The sequence below is a fragment of the Loxodonta africana genome, chromosome 7 (assembly GCF_030014295.1).
Source record: "Loxodonta africana isolate mLoxAfr1 chromosome 7, mLoxAfr1.hap2, whole genome shotgun sequence".
Lineage (NCBI taxonomy): Eukaryota > Metazoa > Chordata > Mammalia > Proboscidea > Elephantidae > Loxodonta > Loxodonta africana.
In genome coordinates this window covers 121,380,633-121,404,470 of record NC_087348.1, presented here as the reverse complement: position 1 = coordinate 121,404,470, position 23,838 = coordinate 121,380,633, and positions in this window count along the sequence as shown.

The following is a 23,838-nucleotide window of genomic DNA, read 5'->3' as shown; positions in this document are numbered from 1 at the left end:
CTGGCTTCATAGAATGAGTTTAGGAGTATTCTGTCCTTTTCTATGCTCTGAAATACCTTTAGTAGTAGTGGTGTTAATTCTTCTCTGAAAGTTTGGTAGAACGCTGTGGTGAAGCCATGTGGGCCATGGCTTTTTTTTGTTGGAAGTTTTTTCATTACCTTTTCAATCTCTTCTTTTGTTATGGGTCTATTTAGTTGTTGTACCTCAGTTTGTGTTAGTTTAGGTACGTAGTGTGTTTCCAGGAATTCATGCTTTTCTTCTAGGTTTTCAAATTTGTTACAGTACAATTTTTCATAGTAATCTGATATGATTCTTATAATTTCAGTTGGGTCTGTTGTAATATCACCCATCTCATTTCTTATTTGTGTCATTTGATTCCTCTCCTGTTTTTCTTTTGTCAGTTTGGCCAATAATTTATCAGTTTTGTTGATTTTTTCAGAGAACTAGCTTTTGGTCTTGTTAGCTCTTTTAGTTGTTTTTTTTGTTTTCTATTTTATTTAGTTCTGCTCTAATTTTTATTATTTCCTTTCTTCTAGTGCCTGAAGGTTTCTTTTGTTGCTCTCTTTCTATTTGTTCAAGTTATAGGGATAATTCTTTGATGTTGGCCCTTTCTTCTTTTTGTATGTGTGCATTTATTGTTATAAATTGGCCTCTGAGTGCTGCTTTCGCTGTGTTCAGCAGGTTCTTATAGGAAGTGTTTTCATTCTCACTGGATCCTATGAATTGATTTATTCCATCCTTAATGTCTTCTATAACCCAGTCTTTTTTGAGTAGGGTATTGTTCAGTTTCTAAGTGTTTGGTTTCTTTTCCCTGCTTTTTCTGTTATTGATTTCTATTTTCATGGCCTTATGGTCAGAGAAGATGCTTTGTAATATTTCAGTGTTTTGGATCCTGCTAAGGCTTGCTTTATGACCTAACATGTGGTCTATTCTAGAGAATGCTCCATGTGCACTAGAAAAGAAAGTACACTTGGTTGCTGTTGGGTGGAGTGCTCTGTGTATGTCTATAAGGTCAAGTTGGTTGATTGTGTCATTTACATCTTCTGTGTCTTTAGTGAGCTTCTTTCTGGATGTCCTGTCCTTCACCTAAAGTGGTGGGTTGAAGCCTCCTACTATAATTGTGGAGTGCTTTGTTTTGTATGCCCAAATGGGTTGCTTCAGTGAGCTAGCTTGATTATTTTCCCCTTTGGGGCTCTGAAGTCCTGCCACCAGATGGCTAGAGCTTGTCAGGTATATGAGCTTATGAATCCATTCACTTTTCTTGTGTGGATTCAGCTCAGGGGTCCAGGTCATCACATGTGTGGTACAAGCTCTGTCCTACAGTCTAAGAGGGGTAGGGGTGTTTGGTGTAGGTACTGGTATCTGATTGCAGCAGGGGGTCACACTCTGAACAAGGTGGGGACTGACAACTGTCCCCCAAGTGTCTCTGAGGAAAGTGCTTCTCTGTTCCCTCGAGCATACAAGTAGGTGGGTTCTGTAGATGGACCATGGGCACCCAATGCTTTTAGTTGTAAGGACTGGGAGGTAACAGTTATCCTTGGACCCTTGTCATGGGTGGCTGGGTAACCTGAGTGGTGCCACCAGTCCTTAGGCCCCTGATGTGGGTAGGTGAGGACCCTGTTTAATAGGAAAAGTAGTATGAAATATCAAACACCCACCTCTCCGCTGCACAGCTTAAACAGTTGCAGTCTTTCAGCAGGGGCCTATTCTCCTAAAATAGGCCCACATAGGTCCATGCAGGGGGGAAAGGTATTCAACATCCATGGACTGTTTATGCCTGGACAGGAGCCACTTCTGTCCTGAGCTTCCCCCTTTAGTAAAAAGTGGAGCTGGCAAATTATCTTTTCTCTCTGTTGTGAATTTTTTCCATTTCCAAGGCTGGGAGCATGGCTCAGGGAGCTCAAATGGGCCTATCTCAGGCCCAAGGAAATCAACCACCAGTGAAGCTGACTTGGGGGTTGGGGGCACAGTAAAATATATGCAAGTACTTAGCTTTTGCCAAGAGAGCTGTTCTCTGGTTCTGGAGGTGTGAGTAGGCTGTGCGGCTGGCTGCTTCTCCCCGAGGAAACTGCAGCCAATTATTACTACCAGCACACTGCAGCTGCTCCTGGGAATGGTGCCTGAGGGATCTCAGCAGTTCAGTTCTGGCAACTCCTCTCCGCTTCTGAACCGTCTCTCTCTCCCCATGCTGCTCAGTCTGTTTTCTAACTGTGCCTTTGATATTCAAGTCTCCTAGCTTGTCATAAATATAATCATTTACTTGATTTTTCAGGTCTTTGTTGTAAGAGGGATCGTCAAAAGCATCTGGCTATTCTGCCATCTTGGCTCTGCCTCTCTTTGGATGATTTTGAGCACACATTAATATTTAGCGTATTAATTCACCTGAAATCCATGAGAAATTTATTTGGAACAAAGGACTGTGGTCTAATAGCTAACACCAAGGCAAATCCTAAATGTTTTAAATATTTCATTATTTTATTTTAAAAAACAAAAAATGTCATTTATTTTGAATCACACACTGTCAAAAATGCAAAAAAAAAAAAAACTCACTATAAGACATAATCATATTCTACATTAAAAATTACCATAAGTTTACCTGTTGTTGTTAGGTGCTGCCAAGTTGGTTTCAACTCATAGTGACCCTGTGTACAGCAGAATGGAACACTGCCCGGTCCTGCACCACCCTCACAATTGTTTTTATATTTGAGCCCATTATTGCAGTGCCTGTGTCAATTCATCTTGTTAAAGGTCTTCTTTTTCACTGGCCCTCTACTTTACCAAGTGTGATGTCTTTCTCCAGGGAGTGGTCCCTCCCGATAACATGTCCAATGTGTGTGAGATGAAGTCTCACCATCTTTGCTTCTAACGAGCATTCTGGCTGTACTTCCTCCAAGATAGTTTTGTTCATCTTGTGGCAGTCCATGGTATATTCAATACTCTTCACCAATAGCATGATTCAAAGGCATGGATTCTTCTTCAATCTTCCTTATTTATTGTCTAGCTTTCACATGCATATGAGGCAGTTAAGAGCACCACAGCTTGAGTTAGGCACACTTTAGCCCTCAAAGTGACATCTGGGCTTTTTAACACTTGAAAGAGGTCTTTTGCAGCAGATTTGCCTAATGCAATGTGTTGTTTGATTTCTTGACTACCGCTTCCAGTAGCTTTGATTATGGATCCAAGTAAAATGAAATCCTTGACAACTTCAATCTTTTCTCTGTTTATCATGATGTCCAGTTGTGAGAATTTTTGTTCTCTTTATGTTGAGGTGGAATCCATACCGTAGATTGTAGTCTTTCATCTTTATCAGTAAGTGCTTCAGGTCCTCCTTACTTTCAGCAAGCAAGGTTTTTTTTTGCATATCGCAGGCTGTTAATGAGTCTTCCTCCAATCCTGATGCCTCGTTATTCTTCATAGAGCCTAGATTCTCAGATTATTTGCTCAGCATACAGATTGAATAAGTATGGTGAAAGGATACAATCCTGACACAAACCTTTTTCAACTTTAAATCACGCCGTATGCCCTTGTTCTTTTCGAATGACTGCTTCTTGGTCTAAGTACAGGTTCTTCATGAGCACAAGTAAGTGTTCTTGAATTCCCATTCTTCACAATATTATCCATAATTTGTTATGATCCACACAGTTGAATGCCTTTGCATATTCAATAAAACACAGGTAAATATCTTTCTGGTATTCTCTGTTTTCAGCAAAGGTCTACCTGATATTAGCAATGATATCCCTCATTCCATTTCTTCTTCTGAATCTGGCTTGAATTTCTGGCAGTTCCCTATGGATGTATTGCTGCAACTGCTTCTGAATGATCTTCAGCAAAATTTTACTTGTGTGTGATATTAATGATATTTTTTGATAATTTCCACATTCTGTTGGATCACCTTTCTTTGCAATGGGTACAAATATGGATCTCTTCCATTTGGTTGGCCAGGTAGCTGTCTGTCAAATTTCTTGGCATAGACAAGTGAGCACTTCCAGCACCACATCTGTTTGTTGAAACATCTCAATTGGTATTCCGTCAATTCCTGTAGCCTTGTTTTTCAACAATGCCTTCAGTGTAGCTTGGAGTTCTTCCTTCTTTACTGTCGGTTCTTGATCCTATCTACCTCCTGAAGTGATTGAATGTCGGCCAATTCTTTTTGGTACAGTGACTCTGTATATTCCTTTCCTCTTCTTTTGATGTTTCTTGTGTTGTTCAATATTTTCCCTGTAGAATTCTTTAATATTGCAACATGAGGCTTGAATTTTTTTTTCAGTTCTTTCAGCTTGAGAAATGCAGAGCATGTTCTTTCCTTTTGGTTTTCTAACCACAGGTCTTTGCACATTTCATTATAACACCTCGAGCTGCCTTTGAAATCTTCTCTTCAGCTCTTTTCAGGTTATTTCTTCCATTTGCTTTAGCTACTGTACCTTCAAATCAAGTTTCAGAGTCTTTTCTGACATTCATTTTGGCCTTTTCTTTCTTTCCTGTCTTTTTAATGACCTTTTGTTTTCTTTAGGTATGATGTCCTTGATGTCATCTCACAACTTGTCTGATCTTCAGTCGTTAGTGTTCAATGAGTCAAATCTATTCTTGAGATGGTCTCCAAATTCAGGTGGGTTATAGCCGAGGTCATATTTTGGCTTTCATGGATTTGTTTTAATTTTCTTCAGTTTCAGCTTGAACTTGCATATGAGCAATTGATGGACTGTTCTACCGTTGGCCCCTGGCCTTGCTCCGACTGATGGTTTTGAGGTTTTCCATCATATCTTTCCACAGATGTAGCCGATTTGATTCATGTGTTTTCCATTTGGTGAAGTCCCTGTGTATTGTCACCATTTATGTTATTGAAAAATGATATTTGCAATTAATAAGTTCTTGGTCTTGCAAAATTCTATCGTGAGATCTCCAGTGTTGTTTCTATCATCAAGATCTTATTTTCCAACTACTGATCCTTCTTTGTTTCCAAGTTTTACATTCCAATCACTAGTAATTATCAATGAATCTTGATTGTATATACGTGATGGAAATCACTTATTTTAATAAAAATACAAAGAGCATTTTATTTTTACTATACAGTTCCACCAAAATACAATAGAGACAAAATGCTATTATTATTTATTTTTTTGTCCTGATCTGTTTTACATTCTTATACCTGAAAAATTCTGTTCTGTAGATTGATAAATTAATGACACTGAAGAATTAAAATTAACAGCTGATACAGCCAGCACATGAGAAAGCAATAGGGATTAAAATGGAAACAATCTTTGGTGCATACTCCATTCCTTCTTTATTTTAAGTAAAATTATTATGTTGTTTTTTTTAGCATTTAAATTATTATTTCATCTAGTTGCTGAGGATGTACCCTTTGTTTTCTTTTACCCGAGAAAGTGTTTCTCTCTCTGATGCAGTTTCAGATACTGTTTTACGACTCCAGGCACTTTATTGTGTTATCTGAACTCTTAGGCCTTCAACTTATTTTTGATAGTGGTAAAGTGCCTACTCACTCAGTTCTGCTTTGTTCTCATTGCTTCCAGACTTTGAAATTTTTACTGCCATTGACCCCACTAAAATAGTTTTAATCCTTATACCTGCCCCAGCATTCTGTCATCTAGTCTACTGTCAGATAACTATAATCTTTATTTCACATGTCTCTTCTTTCTGTATGTCCTATCTTATAGTTTTCTTCTTTTATGTGAATGGAAAGGTATTGTTTATCAATTTATGTTGTACACCTAACAATTTGATTTGGTGTTTTTCTTTTTAGTATGCCTTGTAATTTTTTGTTGAAAGCTGGACATGGTAAGATGTGTTGAGTAAAAACAATTGAGGTAAATAATCCCTTAGTGTAAGGTTTTATGTTTATCTAGCTAGGAGTTAGGCTTTGTATACTATTTGCTGTAGCTGTAGGTGTCAAAGGTTAAAATTTTTCTCTGGTATCCTTCTTCTTTGTCTTCCCTAGGGTTGCTATGAGTTGGATTTGATTCAATGGCCATGGGGTTCTTTTTTATTGTCTTTAAGTTTCATAGCGACCCTATAGGACAGAGTAGAATTGCCCTGTAGGTTTTCCAAGGAGTGCCTGGCGGATTTGAACTGCTGACCTTCTGTTCACATATATGCAATCAAGGCGCACAGGCAATCAAGCTGTAGCTCTTAACCACTACACCACCAGGGTTTCCTTAAGTTTCCCTACATACTTCTTTTAAAATAATGTCTGAGACTCGCAGTTCTTTCAGTTGTAATCCTGTTATTATACATGAACCCTGTTGATGTGGTGGTAAAATGTGGGGGTTGGGGAAGTGTTGGATAACCCTATGATTAGGTCTCAGTCTTTAAGTGAGCCTGTACTTCTGTGATGTTATTTTCACAAGTACTTCTTAGCTTTTCCACTACTCTACCTCCTGCCCTTAGATGAGTCAGGAAGGCTAGATGGGCCTGGAGTTGTGTGTTTCCCTTCCCCCACATGGAAAACTAGAGGAGGCCAAAGTTGAATATTTTCCTTTCCCCATGTGGAAGGGTAGAGGGGGTTGGAGTTGGGTATTTCCCTTTCCCACATAGGTTTCCAACCAAACCCACTGCAGTTGATTTGATTTTGACTCGTAGTGACCTTGTAGGACAGAGTAGAACTGCCCCATAATGTTTCCAAGGCTGTAAATCCTTATGGAAGGAGGCTGCCACATCTTTTTCCTGTTGAGCAGCTGGCGGGTTGCCAGCCTTTTGGTTAGTGTTATAGATTGACTTGTGTCCCCTCAAAAATGTGTGTCAACTTGGCTAGACCATGATTCTCAGAATTTTGTGACCGTCCACCATTTTGTCATCGGATGTGATTTTCCTACATGTTGTAAATCCTACCTTTATGATATTAATGAGGCAGATATGTAAATGAAGCAAGACTCAATCTACAAGTTCAGGTTGAATCTTAGGTCAATTTCTTTTGAAATATAAAAGAGAGAAGCAAACAGAGGGACAGGGGGACCTCCTAATACCAAGAATGAACTAGGAGGGGAGTGCGTCCTTTGGACCAGCAGGGCTTCTTCCAAATTGGTTTGACACTGATAAAATAATTTCCCTTGAGGTCAAACTTTTGTTAAGGAGAACAGAATGCTCTGAGTGTATTTTAAAATGGTTAGTTTTCCTCTCTGCCTGATGGAAGCATGAGGGAATTTTCCTCCAATGTTTATAGTGAGAACTTGGTGGGACTCCTGGAGAGAAAACTCACAAAAGTGTGTGGCTTCTCTGAGACTCTCCTGCCTGCAAAGTTTTATTTTTATTTTATTTTTTACCTCTTAAGCTAGTCCACACTGAGGCTTCAGCCAGCAATTTGTCAATTACAGTTTAAGTGTTTCTATACTTGGTACTGCCTCCAGTGGACGGCTTTTGCTCCCCTGGGCAACAGTTCCAGGTTAACTGTGGTTCTCTGCATTTTCCGCCTCTCAAGTTTTGGGGGCAGTGGCTTGCCCTGTGACCTCAATTCTATGATGGATTTAAGGAGCGGTGTTGATTTTTAGCTTCTTTCTTATTGTTAGGATGGGAATGACAAATTCCAAGCTCTTTACATGTTGGAGTGGAAAATGAAAGTCACAAGGGAAACTTTTAGGGTGATGGCAGTGTTCTAAAGTTGTGTTGGGTGATGGGTACATGACTATATAACTTTACTCTGTACACTTAAAAAAGGGTAAGTTTTATGGCATATGGATTTTACCTCACTAAAGTTATTTGAAGAAGAAACTCAGGAAGTAGTGGTAGAGGAATGGGAGAATTCACAGATAAATTGAGGTGGGATGTGAAAGCAGAAAGAGATTGTACCTTCATTTCCAGACCAACATGGAGGAACCACGACAGAGGAGAAATGATGATGCTTTGGCATGTTTGGGCAGGGAACATGCCTGAGGTTGCTCCTTCCTCTTCAAGGATCCCTTACCTGGGTAGCACAATGGAAGATTCAGAATTTCAAATTCACTTTTTATGGAGGATTCAGAAAGGAGCTGAGCTAGAACTGATGGCTTTGCTGTGATGAGGACTACTTTGCCTATGTAGCAGAGACCACAGTATGGCCAGCCTAAGACAGAGGACAGGTGGAGAAAGGAGACCAAGAGGATCTAAACCACACACAGGAGCTGAAGTGGAATGGCACGAAGATGGGGGCGAGAATCACCTAACAGGCTGTGACAACAGACCATGATTTACACAAGCTGAAACAACATTCTGGAACCACATGTAGTGAGGGTAGAAGCTGACAGACCTGGTAAGATTAAGTTGCTGCATTATGTATTGTACACTTCTTTTTCATCTGGACCTCAACCAGAGATGGATTGGGGCCCCTGCTCCTCCAACTCCCTGGACATACGTAAGCTTTACCCATGTTACCAGAAACCATATTGTGAAGGAGGAAGAGAGTCCTTCATAGTTTGAACTTTGAATTAGCTGAATATTTTCCTGAAAGGAACTGTTAGATAAAAAGAGACCATTTTGAACCAGCGAGAATGATTCACCTCTAATTGGCATTTTAGTGCTCTACCCCCACCACACCCTCAGCCATATGCTATAATTGGGGCTTGGCAGGAAGCTTAGTGTATTTGTAGAGAAATGAAGACATTTTGCTTATATTTTACATCTGAGCTGTAGTTTGTAAATTTTGACACATCACCACCATCACTGTCTCAACTATGACCTGTTTCTAACCAAAACTAGAATTTCTTATGGGGGGGGGGTGACTGTCAAATAATATGTACCTGAATATGAATAAGAAAAAGATACTTTCTTTCACGTGACAAAGTTGAATGGCTCCATGTGAAAATTTGCAGCATACTTGTTCTATTTGTCAATACTTGTATATACTACACTTCTGCTTAAAAGACAGAATCAGTTAAAGCGACCCGTGTTTACAGTAGCGTGGATACTGTTGCTATTTCTTTCAGTGTCAGTCAAGTTGGCCAACATTCTGTCCTAGACATGTCATGTTTATCTCCAAATAACTTTAAGACTTATGTTTGTTGTTACTGCTTTTTACCTTCTTCCTCTTCTCCACCTAGTCCACATGCTTGTTTTCTACCAGGCCCAATTGGTAGTCCTTCTTCTAAGAATCTTTCTTTCAATCCTTATGGAGCCCTGGTGGTGCAGTGGCTAAGAGCTCAAACTGCTAAGCAAAAGGTCAGCAGTTCGAGTCTACCAGCCGCTTCTTGGAAAACCCACAGTGCAGTTTTACTGTGTCCTATAGGGTCACTGTGAGTCGGAATTTACTCAAAGGCAATGGGTTTGTTTTGTTTTCAGTCACACTTTTCCTAAGGCTCTGGGCTCGCAAAAACACTTAAATGCTGACAGTTCATTTGACCCTCAATCGCACAGTGATTAGAATGATAATTTAACTGTATTTCATTTATTGATCTAAAATTTCTCCCAACTAAATTATAAGCTCCACAAAGTTAGAATTTACATCTTGCTTGCATGCACACTGTCTTGTCCATTGTTTGGTATCAGTCAAATCTGAGTTTCTACACTGCTCTTTTACTTATTAGCTATATGACCTTTGGCGAATATCTTAGATTCTCTTAGCCTCAGTTTCCTCATGGGATTGTCGTGAAGACTAGTGAGATTATGCATGTAAAGAGTTCAGCTCAGTGTATGTATAGTCCCTGATGCACGAATACTCAGTAAGTGGCAGCTATCACTAGAAAAACGATCCCTGGTGGCACGATAGTTAAGTGCTGGGCTGCTAACTGAAAGGTTGCCAGTTCAAACACACCCAGAGGCTCCTTCAGAGAAAGACCTGGAGATCTGCTTCCGTAAAGATTACAGGTAAGAAAACCCTATGGAGCAGTTCTACTCTCTCACATGGGGTAGCTATGAGTCAAAAATTGACTTGATGGCACCTAACAACAATATCACTAGAAAAGGATTCCCTGGGTGGTATAGACTGTTAAACGCTAGGCTGCTAATCAAAAGAATAGTGGTTCAAATCTACCCAGAGAAAGCCCTGGTGGTCTACATCCAAAAGATCACAGCCATTGAAAACAGCTCTACCCTGAAACACATGGGGTAACCATGAGTTGGAATCCACTTGACAGCAACTGGTTTGGTTTTGTTTTTGGTGTCACTAGAAAAAGATCCTTGAAGGCAGAGATTGTGTCTTCTTTGCTCCTTCTTATTGGCTTTACCTTCAAAATGTATTCAGATCCAACCAATTCTCACCATCTTCAATGCTACGAGCCCCAGCCTGATGCTGGTCATTATCATTTCTTGCCAGGGTGTTGCAGAACCTCCTGAGAGCTCTCCCTGATTCTCCTTTTGCTTGCCTGCAGTCTATGCTTCACACAAAGGCCAGAGTGGCTCTATTAAGCTGAAGTGTGATGTGGTCCCAAGTAGAGTTTAAAACCTTGTTTTCACCTTGGGTAAAAGCTTAAGCCTTTTTAAGTACTGCTCCCAGCACTGACTCCCTGACCTCATCTCCTACCACTTTCCCCTTCAATCACTCAACCGTGGCCACACTGACTCCTGCTATCTGTGGACTGCACCAAGAAGGTATCGACCTCAGGACCTTCAGACTTACTTCTTCACCTACATCACTCACTCCCTCATATTTTTCAAATTTCTGCTCAAATGTCACTTTACCTGAGAGGCGTTCCTCATGACCCAAAGTAAATACCATTACTCGCCCTGTCTACAACACTCCTTAGCTTCCTTATTCATCTTTATTTTTCTCCATAACACTTATTCTGTGACACACTTTATTTTTATTTGTTAATTTGTTTTCTGCGTAACTCCATTCAAGATAAAGCTAGGTAAAGCTTTTTGTTCACTGGAGCCCTGGTGGCACAGTGGTTAAGAACTTGGCTGCTAACCAAAAGGTCAGCAGTTGGAATCCAGTAGGCACTCCTTGGAAACCCTATGGGGCATTTCTACTCTGCCCTATAGGGTTGCTATGAGTTGGAATGGACTTGACCACAATGGGTTTGGTTTTGGTTTGCTCTATACTCAGTGCCTAATGGGAATGGAGTATGCTTAATAATCATTCCAACTGTGTTAGCAATAGAAAAGATAATGAGATATTTCACTATGCAAATCTATGCTATAACCCCCAAAGTTTCAGTATATTTTAACAGAATTAATTTTATTATTTTGTAAATTTTGACTATGTCTGTGTGAGTATATTAATTATATATTGTGTGTTGTTATTGTTGTGCGCCATCAAGTCGATTTTGAATCATAGCAACCTCATGTGACTGAGTAAATCTGCCCCATAGCGTTTCCTAGGCTGTAATCTTTATGGGGAACCTTGGTAACATAGTGGTTAAGAGCTTGGCTGCTAACCAAAAGGTCAGCAGTTCCACTCCACAAGCAGCTCCTTGGAAACCCTACTGGGCAGTTTCTACTCTGTCCTATAGGGTCACTGTGAGTTGGAACTGACTACATGTCACCTAAGAGCAACAACAATCTTTATGGGAGCAGATCACCAGGTCTTTCTCCCACGGAGTTGCTGGGTGGGTTTGAACCCAGCTCTGAGCACTTAACCATTGTGCCTCTAGAGCTCCATGTATTGCACATTATACCATTTTTCAGTGAGTATATTGTCATTCACTGTGTGGAGATCACATAGTTCCTATCTGAGCCCAGGTAGACACTGCTGGTATAATTGTTGGCATCTACTAGTGGTTTTGCCAGATTTAATAGATAACATACAAGATGTCCAGTTAAATTTAAATTTCCAATCAACAACAAATAGTATTTTAGTATAAGTACATCCCAAATATTGCATGGAACATACTTACACTAAAAAATAATTCATTGTTTATTAGAAATTCAAATTTAAGTGGGCATCTGTATTTTATCTGGCAACTGTAATCGCTAGCATGAATTTCCTGTTTGTCTCACAGCTCTGAACATTTTCTCCCTTTTCCAAATCAAAATCAGGCCACTGTAGCCAGGCCGCCTCATCCTGTGATTTGCTTTTGAAATATTTTACCACTTGAGGGATTATTTCGCTTTTGTTTTTGGCTATTTGTAGAAAGTAAAGCCAAAAGATAAGAATGATTAAATAAGAGCCCTTTCTTTCCCCTGACCCCAATAAAATATAGGATAGAGCACACACAGTTCAATTAGAATTTCATTTTGTGAGGGAGCTTTGGATAATGAGTTGCCCTCTATAGTGAAATGAGTCACTTTTCTCAACCGCCTATTAACTCACCAACATGAAATAACAGATGGCCCGCTGTGGAGTGAGCCCACAGGGCTCCATTTAGCGGGTAACCTATGCCAAGGGCTGTGTTTTTTTCTATTTTCTAATTATGCATTTGGTGGAGATATTTTTAGAATTTCCAGTGGTGATATTACTAGGTTGCGGGTTCGATTTGAAACCTTCGTCGCTGATACGGACATTGCATGTAAGCGCTTGGTTATTACACGGTTTCAGGTTTGTGTGTTGTTGTCCAATATCTGAATAAAAGATTTTTGTGTGTAAAAGAAGGTTTTATAGGTTACCTCCAAGTTTGTTTATACAATGATAGTAGATTGTTCTGCTGAATAATGTGCAAAAATATGTAGTTTTCTCTGATACTTTTAAGCTTTAATACATTTTGGCTAATGTATTTCATTTACACTTCTAATTTTAATCCCAGACTGACACATCATCTGGGGAGCCATAGTGGTGCAGTGGTTAAAACACTCAGTTGCTAAACAAGAGGTCAGCTGTTGGAACCCAACAGCTGCTCCAACTGCTTTGCTCTGCGGGAGAAAGATGTGGTAGTCTGCTTCCGTAAAGATAAACAGCTTTGGAAATCCTATGGGGCAGTTTTACTCTGTCCTATAGGTTCATGTAGTAGTTAAGAGCCACAGCTGCTAAACAAAAGGTTGGCAGTTTGAATCCAGCAGTTGTTCCTTGGAAACTCTATGGGGTAGTTCTACACTGTCCTATCGGGTTGCTATGAGCCCTGGTGGGAGAGTCGTTAAAAACTCAGCTGCTAACTAAAAGGTCAGCAGTTTGAATCCACCAGCCACTTCTTGGAAACACTTTGGGGGTTCTACTCTCCCTATCGGGTCACCATGAGTCAGAATCAACTCATAGCATCGGTAAGAGTTAGAATCCACTGGACGGCAGTGGGTTTGGTTTGGTTTCGAAGCATCATCACTTGATATGTGTATGAGACACTTCATCTGATAGGGCATCTCACTTAACCACGAAAGCTTTAAGAGGTGGGCTACTGGATTCAAAGGCCATTTGACTCAATGAGCACAGCTGAGTCTCTTATGCATAAGCCTTTTATGTTATGTGTTGCTTTTTTAGTTCTTCTATTTGGCCCATAAACTATTCCTAGCTTTGACTTTCTGAAGATAAGTAGAACCCTGGGAGGAAATTGCATTCCTAGCATTATTAGACTAAAGTGAAGGGCAAACATTTAAAAAGAAGGTAAATATTAAAAGAACAGGCAATGTGGTGTAGAGATTAGATTAAATAGTATTTGGTTTGCTTTGTTCTCTTACCTTTAAAATTCTGCTTATTCGGAGGCGCCATATTAAACAGAAACATTCATTATTGTGCACACATTGGGTTAGTAAGAAAGAAAATATACGTCTTGAAGAATATCAAGTGCTCTGTGTCTTTGTCCTTAAGGCTATTTTTCACCCAAGTTCAAATAACAATAGTAATAGTCATGATAATAATTATAGTTAATAATTTTAAACATTTACTATGCACTAGGCATTCTTATACAATGTTTCCTTATCTTTTATATTTATGGAAAATTATGATCACGTTGGTAATGGTTTTCCATTAGATCATAAACTCTAAGATCACTGACCATCCTATTTATCTCTGAATTGTTACTATCTATTTTTTTTTATCATGGTGTCTAACACATTGTATTTCCCTAGTAAGTAGGGAATAAATGAATGAGAAGACTGCTATATTTAAAATGGTAGAAGAGAATAATATTTATTGAAACAGTCATTATCTAGTCAATTAATTTTATATTTTAATATTATTTGCATTATGTTCATTTTTAATAAAATGATATACACTAAAGAATATCTGGTGTATATACATATATACTGAGAGAGAGAGAGATACACACATACATAAAACATAATGACACAATGACTAATCGTGATTCACCATCCATATCAGGTCCTAGATCATTACCAATAATTATTACTTACCCATTTATTTCTCCCTTGAATCATCCACCTGCCTCCCCCCAAAATAGACTTTCTAAAATGTGTATTTATCACTCTGTCATTTTATTCTTTATATTTTTGTATACATATATGTCTAAATAATATATTACATACTATATAAAAAAATTTTTTTTTTTTTATATATATATACTAAATATATGTTTAGTTTTGGGCTTTACAAAACATGGTTTCAAACTCTATGAAGTCTGCAGAAACTTGTTTTTTTCACTTAACATTTTGCTCCTAAGATTCGTCTATGTTGTTGCACAGCTGTGGCTCATCCAGTTTTACTAGTGTATACTAATCCATTTTGCAAGTAATCCATAACTTATTCACTACTTCTCCTGTCAATGGACTTTTGAGGGCTTGTTTTTCACCTATTTGTTAGTATGAAAAGTGTTGCCATGAACATTTTTAGATACTTCTTTTTGCACATGTACTAGAATTTCCTTCAGGTGCATACCTGTAATTAGAATTGCTTGGATGAAGTGGATGTAATTGTTCAACTTTACAAGATAATCCGAATGTTTTTTAAAAAGCAATCACTTTATATCTTTGGCTGAATCAGAATTGAGAATCCAAAGTTAATCTAATTTAAACTACTAACATTGTTTTCAATTTAGTGTTAATCGTATATGTTGTTAAAAAGTGAATTCCAATCAAGAGACCATCTTACTAATTAGAACTGAGAGTTCCTGATGATAACATATGATCGACAAAGGATACTTATTGGGCAAGGTATTTGAGTGATGCCTCTGTAAAGTAAAAGTGTAGACTCTGTGGTGATTACAAAAATACAGAACATTGTAATTAGAATGGTCGTGAAGATTTTGTAATTCCCAAGAGCTACTCTTCATGTAAATACCCTTGACAATTATTCTGAGAGAACAATACAGCAACGGTATTTCCACTTCTGCTGTTGATGTGGAAGACAATTTCATACACGATGAACTGAATGTGGCTAGTTAGTTATTTCTAGGGCTCCTTTTTTTTTTTTTTTTTGCATGATCTAGCCTTCTCAAGATTCTGGGCTGGTCTACATTTACATGAAATGAGAAGCCGTGGTAGCAAAATGGTTAAGCGCTCTGTTGCTAATCGAAATGTTGGTGATTTAAACCCACCCAACGGCCTTGTGGAAGAAAAACCTGGCAATCTACTTCTGTGAAGATCACAGCCAAGAAAACCCTTAGGGGTAGTTCTACTCTGTCATTGCTATGAGTCAGAATTGACTCAATGATACATGACAACAAAAACATACTTATATTGCAAAAACGGAAACCCTGGTGGTGTAGAGGTTAAAAGCTACAACTGCTAACCAAACCGTCAGCAGTTCGAATCCACCAAGAGCTCCTTGGAAACTCTATGGGGCAGTTCTACTCTGTCCTATATAGTCGCTATGAGTTGGAATCGAGTGGACAGCAATGGGTTTTTGGGTAATTGCAAAAACATACAAAAGAAATCTTAGTTTGGTGTAATTGATTGCTAAAAGTGTATTTTATTTGCAATGCTTTAAGAAAAAAAGTGTTCATAGAGTTAATCATTTACACAAGGCTGTATCTTTACTAGGCATCTTGCTACATCTGCTACATATTAAGAATTTTTGACTAGGGAAGAATCCATGTGTTTTAAGTAAGCTTTCATCTGACCTAAAAGTATTCTGATCCATTTGGCAGATTACTTCCCAATGAATTCCAATTGTAATCTAGATTTTAAAATTGCCCACACTGCTTGGATTTGGACAAAAACTACAAGGATGTAAATGTTACCAGAAAATGGACCTACCGGTACTATAAGAAACTACTGATGTTTTGCTTGCGAGCAGAAATTATTCCCTCAAGTGCTATGGGTCTATACTTCTTAGTTGATCAAATCATTGAGCTTTTGTTTGAAATTTAAGTCATTAAATCCCACACTCTCCTTATTTGGAAAATGTAATGGGGCCAAATAAATGACAATTAACCCAGTCTACAAAATCATGCTTTTTGAGCCCATACCAGCATGCAATGTCCCGTACCAGACATTCTGGGAGTTAGCAGAAGACAACATAACTTGACACTGCCGTGTGCAACAGGGAATGAAATTTATAATGTAATAAATAATGAACCCAACAGGGTAGAACATTAAATGATTAATGAAACTGTAATGATTTTTTGAAAAGAGCCATCCGTTGGTCAACTTATTTCTATCTGGATTTATAAATATAAATTGAAGATTCAAAGATTTCTTTTACTCTGTATTTTCTTGTGTAACATCACTTCTTGTTGGGTGCCGTTGAGTTCGGTTCCAACTCAAAGCAACCCTTGTAAAACAGAACGAAACACTACCCAGTCCTACACTATAGTCACAATTGTTATCCCTGAGCCTGTTGTTGCAGCCACTGTGTCGATCCATATTGTTGAGGGCCTTCCTCTTTTTTGTTGACCTGCTACTTTACCAAGCATGATGTTCTGATTCCTCTAATAACATGTCCAAAGTATGTGAGACAAAGTGTCACCATCCTTGCTTCTAAGGGGCATTCTGGTTGTATTTCTCCCAAGACAGGTTTGTTTGTTCTTTGGTAGTCCGTGGTGTATTCAATATTCTTTGCCAACCCCATAATTCAAAGGCCTCAATTCTTCTTTGGTCTTCCTTATTCATTGTCCAGTTTTCACATGCCTATGAGGTGAGTGAAAACAACATGGCTTGGGTCAGGCGCACTTTAGTACTTAAGGTAACATCTTTGCTTTTTTAAAAACTTTATACAGATCTTTTGCAGCAGATTTGCCCAATGCAATGTGTCTTTTGATTTCCTGACTGCTGCTTCCATGGGTGTTAATTGTAAATCCAAGTAAAATGAAATCCTTGATAACTTCAATCTTTTCTCTGTTTATTATGATGTTGCTTACTGGTCCAGTGGTGAGGATTTTTGTTTTCTTTATGTTGAGGTGTAATCCATACTGAAGGCTGTGGTCTTTGATCTTCATCAGTAAGTGCTTCAAGACCTCTTCACTTTCAGTAATCAAGGTTTTGTCATCTACATATGGCAGGTTGTTAATGAGTCTTTCTCCAATCCTGATGACATGTTCTTCATATAGTCCAGCTTTTGGGTAATTTGCTCAGTGTACAGATTGAATAAGTATAGTGAAAGGATACAACCCTGACGCACACCGTTCCTGACTTCAAACCACGCAACATCCTATTGTTCTGTTTGAACAACTGCCTCTTGATCCATGTACAAGTTCCTCACGAGCACAATTAAGTGCTCTGGAATTCCCATTCTTCGCAATGTTATCCATAATTAGTTATGATCCACACAGTCAAATGCTTTTGCATAGTCAATAAAACACAGGTATTTTTTTTTAAAACATCTTTCTGGTATTCTCTGCTTTCAGCCATGATTCACCTGACATCAGCAATGATATTCCTCATTTCACGTCCTCTTCTGAATCTGGCTTGAATTTCTGGCAGTTCCCTGTTGATGTATTGCTGCAATTGCTTTTGAATGATCTTCAGCAAAATTTTACTTGCTTGGGATAGTAATGATATTGTTCAATAATTTCCACATCTTGTTTGATCACCTTTCTTTGGAATAGGCATAAATATGGATCTCTTCCAGTCAGTTGGCCAGGTCACTGTCTTCCAAATTTCTTGGCATAGATAAGTGAGCACCTCCAGCTCTGCATCTTCATTGAAACATCTCAATTGATATTCTGTCAATTCCTGGAGCCTTGTTTTTGGAGGATGTCTTCAGTGCAGCATGGACCTCTTCCTTTATTACCATCGGTTCTTGATCATATGCTACTCCTGAAATGGTTGAACACTGATTAATTCTTTTTTGGTACAGTGACTCTGTGTATTCCTTCCATCTCCTTTTGGTGCTTCCTGCCTTGTTCAGTATTTTGCACACTATTGCAACTTGAGGCTTGAATTTTTTCTTTAGTTGTCTCAGCTTGAGAAATGCTGAGCATGCTCTTTCCTTTTGGTTTTCTAACTCCGGGTCTTTGCACATGCCATTGCAATACTTCACTTTGTCTTCTCAAGCTGTTCATTGAAATCTTCTATTCAGCTCTTACTTCATCATTTCTTCCTTTTTCTTTATCTACTTGACATTCGAGAGCAAGTTTCTTCTGACATCCATTTTGGTCTTTTCTTTCTTTCGTGTCTTTTTAATGACCTCTTGCTTTCTTCATGTATAATGTCCTTGATGTCATTCCACAACTCATCTGCTCTTTGATCATTAGTACTCAACGTGTCAAATCTATTCTTGAGATGGTCTCTAAATTCAGATGGGATATGCTCAAGGTTGTACTCTGGCTCTTGTGGACTTCTAATTTTCTTCAGTTTCAACTTGAACTTGCATATAAGCAATTGATGTGTGTTCCACAGTTGGCCCCTGGCTTTGTTCTGACTAATGATATCCAGATTTTCCATCGTCTCTTTCCACAGTTATAGTCAATTTGATTCCTGTGTTTTCCATCTGGTGAGGTCCACGTGTATAGCTGCCATTTATGTTGGTGAAAAAAGATATTTGCAATGAAGAAGTCATTAGTCTTGCAAAGTTCTATTATGTGACCTCCGGCATCATTTCTATCACCAACGCCATATTTTCCAACTACCGGTATTCCGCCTTTGTTTCTAACTTTTGCATTCTAATCTCCAGTAATTATCAGTGCACCCTAATTGCACGTTGGATCAATTTTAGACTGCAGAAGTTGATAAAAGTCTTCAATTTCTTCATCTTTGGCCTTAGTGGTTGTTGTGTAAATTTGAATAATAGTCGTATTAACTGGTTTTCCTTATAGGCATGTGAATCTTATTCTATTACTGACAGCGTTGTACTTCAGGATAGATCTTGAATTTTTTTTTTTTTTTTTTTTGATGATGAATACAAAGCCATTCCTCTTCAAGTTGTCGTTCCTGGCATAGTAGGCAATATGATTGTCCAATTTAAAATAACCAATAACAGTCCATTGCCTAGGATATTGATTTTATGTGCTCCATCTCAGTTTTGATGATTTCTTATTTTCCTAGATTCATACTTCGTACATTTCAGGTTCCGATTATTAATGGAAGTTTGCAGCTGTTTCTTCTCATTTTGAGCTGTGCCACATCAGCAAATGAATGTCTGGAAAGCTTGACTCCATTCACATCATTAAGGTCACCTCTACTTTGAGAAGGCAGCTCTTCCCTAGTCCTATTTTGAGTGCCTTCCAAACTGAGGGGCTCCTCTTCCTGCACTATATCAGACACTGTTCCACTGCTATTCATAAGGTTTTCACTGGCTAATTCTTTGCAGAAGTAGACTGCTGGGTCCTTCTTCCTAGTCTGTCTTAGTCTGGAAACTCAGCCGAAACCTGTCCGCTATAGGTGACCCTGCTGGTACTTAAATACCAGTGGCATATCTTCCAGCATCACTGCAGCATACAAGCCCCCACAGTATGACAAACTGACAGACACATGAAGGGTTCACTTCAGTAGGTATTGGGTTTTCCTTAAAATAATTCGATGTACGCCCACTTGATTAAACTTTGTCCCAGACTTGAAATTCATTGTTATATACAGTAGTGCCTAATTTATTCTGAATTTATTATTTATATTTAAGAGCAAAATAGAAGATGGTAAACTAAAAAGATAGAGTATGTATGTGTGTGTGTGTATGTGTGTGTAGAGTTCCTGGGTGGTGCAAATGAAAAATCAGCCATTGAAAAACCTATGGAGTGCAGTGCTACTCTGACACACATGGGGTCACCAGGTTTTGGAGTTGACTCAACAGCAACTGTTTATATCTGTCTATCTATCTATCTGTCTATCATCTATCTATCTATCTATCTATCTATCTATCTATCTATCTATCTATCTATCTATCTATCTATCTATCTATCTATCTATCATCTATCTGTCTGTCTGTCTATCATCTATCTACCATCTATCATCTATCTATCTATCTATCTATCTATCTATCTATCTATCTATCTATCTATCTATCTATCTATCTATCTATCTATCTATCTATCTATCTATCTATCATCTATCTATCTATCATCTATCTATCTATCTATCATCTATCTATCTATCAATCATCTATCTATCTATCTATCTATCATCTATCTATCTAATCATTTATCATCTATCTATCTACCTGTCTGTCATGAATTAAATTATGTCCCCCAAAACGTGTGTATCAGTTTGGCTGGGCCATTATTCTCAGTGCTTTGTGGTTGTCTATCATCTTGTGATTGTAATTTTATGTTAAAGAGGATTAGGGTGGGGTAGTAACACCCTTACTAAGGTCACATCCCTGATCCAATATAAAGGGAGTTTCCGTGGAGTGTGGCCTGCACCACCATTTATCTTACGAGAGATAAATGAAAAGGGAAGGAAGCAGAGAGTTGGGGACCTCATACCACCAAGAAAGCAGTGCTGGGAGCACATCACATCCTTTGGACCTGAGGTTCCTGTGCTGAGATGCTCCTAGACCAAGGGAAGATTGATGACAAGGGCCTTCCTCCAGAACTGACAGAGAAAGAAAGCCTTCCCCTGGAGCCGGTGCCCTGAATTTGGACTTGTAGCCTACTAAACTGTGAGGGAATAAATTTCTCTTTGTTAAAATTCATCCACTTGTGGTATTTCTGTTATAGCAGCACTAGATAACTAAGACACTGTCTGTCTGTCTACCTACTTACCTGTCTATCTCTGCCTTCCTTTTCTTACAAATGTTCGTATTTTTACACAAAAATAATTGTTAAAGAGAAAATAGTCACTTATTCATAACAAAAGTGCTGATAATCAGTGGAGATCATAAATCATGGTGTATCATGATAATTACTACTTTATATTTATGCAGTTCTTTGTAGTTTATGAAATGGTTTTCATATAAATTTTTTCACTCGTCTCTCCCCAAAAGGCCATACATTTGTTACATAAGGAAGCTGAGGTCCGTTTAGGTTATGACTTCCCCATTATTGCATGATTAATAACTCTCTCATAGCTGGACTTACCTTTATACAGTTTCATTCTTTTTATATGCATATGCACTTTTACTTATTTATAACCATAATATACATAAAAAAAGTAAAATATATATATCCATTTTTTTACATTTATCACGGTATATATTCATGTTGCTATTTAGTTTTTAGGGTTTTTTTTTTTATCCTGAATATTCCTATAATATTTTATTTAAAAGATATGAATCATTTACTCTGTTAATTCATTCAAAAAGATTTGTTAAGCTCTTATAATATTTCAGTCACTAGGCACTGAGGGTATGGTACCGGGCTAAGAGGATTTGTTAATATCAGAAGATTTTTTCTATCTTTAGATATTGTTTTTAAATTTGTGATAAATACATTTAAAAAAAAATCTATCAGCAAGTGTTCATAATTAGTTTTACCTTAAGATAGATAATATGGCAGCATTATTTATGACCCTTGATATACCAATTGCTTTTGAAATAGGTTGTAAAAATTTACATAGCCACCTGTGTATATAATAATAATTTCCCCAAATTTTTATCAGTATTTTACACACCTGTGTGGACTCATACATGCAGTATTATATGTCTGTGTTTAATTTTGCTAATTTGATAGGTGATAAATGGTACTTTATTATGAGTTTAATTTGTAAGCTTTGATAACTAATGAAAATATTTTACTATATGTTTATTTATAAACACACTTTTTCTCGTGTGAAGCATCTGTTCATGGCTTAACTCATTTAGATGTATGTAAGTTCAAAATAGAAAGGCCAAACACCATTTAAAAAGAATTTTTTTTCCTTATTAATTTCACCCCTTTTCCACGTATTTATCTTATGTATATACTTAGGCATGCTTCTGGCCTAGTTATACACTTCAGTCACATTATATTAATGCATTTTGACATCTGATAAGGCAATATACCCCCTTATTACTCTTTGTATTCAAAATTTTGTTAGCTTTTAAAAAAAGTTTGTATTGTGTTGAAATCTATATGCAAAGCATTGGCCATTTTAACCATTTTTACATGTACAATCCAGTGATATTAATTACATTCACCCTGTTCTGCGATATTTACCACTATCCTTTTCCAACTTTTTATCACCCTTAGTGGAAACACTGACCCTCTTAAGCAATACTGCCCCCTCCTTCTCCTTCCACCTGCCCCTGGTAACCTCTAATAAGAAAAGTTTATTAGCCTTTATTGATCTTTTACCACTTTATCTCTTTTAGTAAGACTTTATGATTTTCTTCTTAAAGGTCCTGTATGCATCTGTTGAGATTTATTTCAAATCATTACATACATATGCAAAGATGCATGCATGTTTTTCATCGTTTTTTTGGTATTATTAATGGACTCAGTGCCTTTACAATTTTTAAGTAGCAATTGACAGTATGCTTACATATTTTCTGGAGCCCTGGTTGTGCAGTGGTTAAGAGCTTGGCTAGTAACCAAAATGTTGGCAGTTTGATTCCACCAGCTACTCCTTGGAAACCCTATGGGGCAATTCTACTCTGTCCTATAGGATCACTATGAGTCAGAATTGACTCGATGGCAACGGGTTTGGTTTTGTGTTTTATATATTTTCTAACTGGCCTATTTACTGAACACTCTTGTTATTTCTAATTGTTTTTCATTTAAATCTACTGATATTTCAAGGTAATAATGTCATTGTAAGTTACATATTTTCTCCTAGCTTTCAAAATTCATAGGTCCTGTTTTACTTTTTTCACTTATTTGTTTAGATTAAAAATTCAAGGGCAGAATTCTGATTCTGAGTGGGATGTTATAGTTTGTTATATTCCAACACTGTGATGAAAACTTTTAGGAAAGATGAATTAAAAAAGAAATTAAGGCACCAAATTGCTGCTGAAATAATAAGGGCCAGAGGGTACAAAATTCAGATGAGAGGAGAATCATAGAGAAGTTGGCTTTATCCTGGGATTTTTGCTCATTGGGAGCACAGAGCAAGAAATTGAGATTTGGACTTTGCCTGGGAAGAGGACTGCTACAAGGTACTAAGAAAGCAGTAGATTTAGTGGTCTCATGATACTGGAGACACAAAATTGAAGATCGAGGGGCCTCTTAAGCATGGCTAGTTTTTCCTTAGAAACTTTGCTGAGTTTTAGAACTGGATGTGGTAGGAGGCAATATGATCTGTTTTCCACTGGAAAATCACAGTGTGTATTAGCAAATTAAATACTTTGAGAAGTCTCTCAGAAATTAGTCATTTAACTTTGGAATTTTCCAAGTTTATTTGTTTAAGGGGTTCTTTATTCATAATAAAAACACAGTATGGGAAGTGGTAAACTAGATATATGTACATATATTACAATATGTCATGTTAAATTCATATGTCATGGTTAAAGTTGTGTGTCAGCTTGGCTGGGCCATGATTCTCAGTGGTTTGGCAGTTATGTAATGATGTAACTTGGCAGTTATGTAACCATGTAGTTATCCTCCATTTTGTGTTATAATGTAATCTTTCTGATGATGTGATCTGATTTGGTCAGCCAATCAGTTTTAAGGGGAATTTCCTTGGGGGGTGTGGCTGCATCCAGTATATATGGATGTTCTGGCAAACTTGCTGGCTTTTGCTCACTCTGGATCCTGCATCTGGCTCATCATCATCTGACTTCTCGAAATTAGAACTTGAACTAACACCCTGCCATATTGCCTGCTGAGCTTGGGATTCGTCAGTCTCTGCAGTCTGTGACCTAGCATC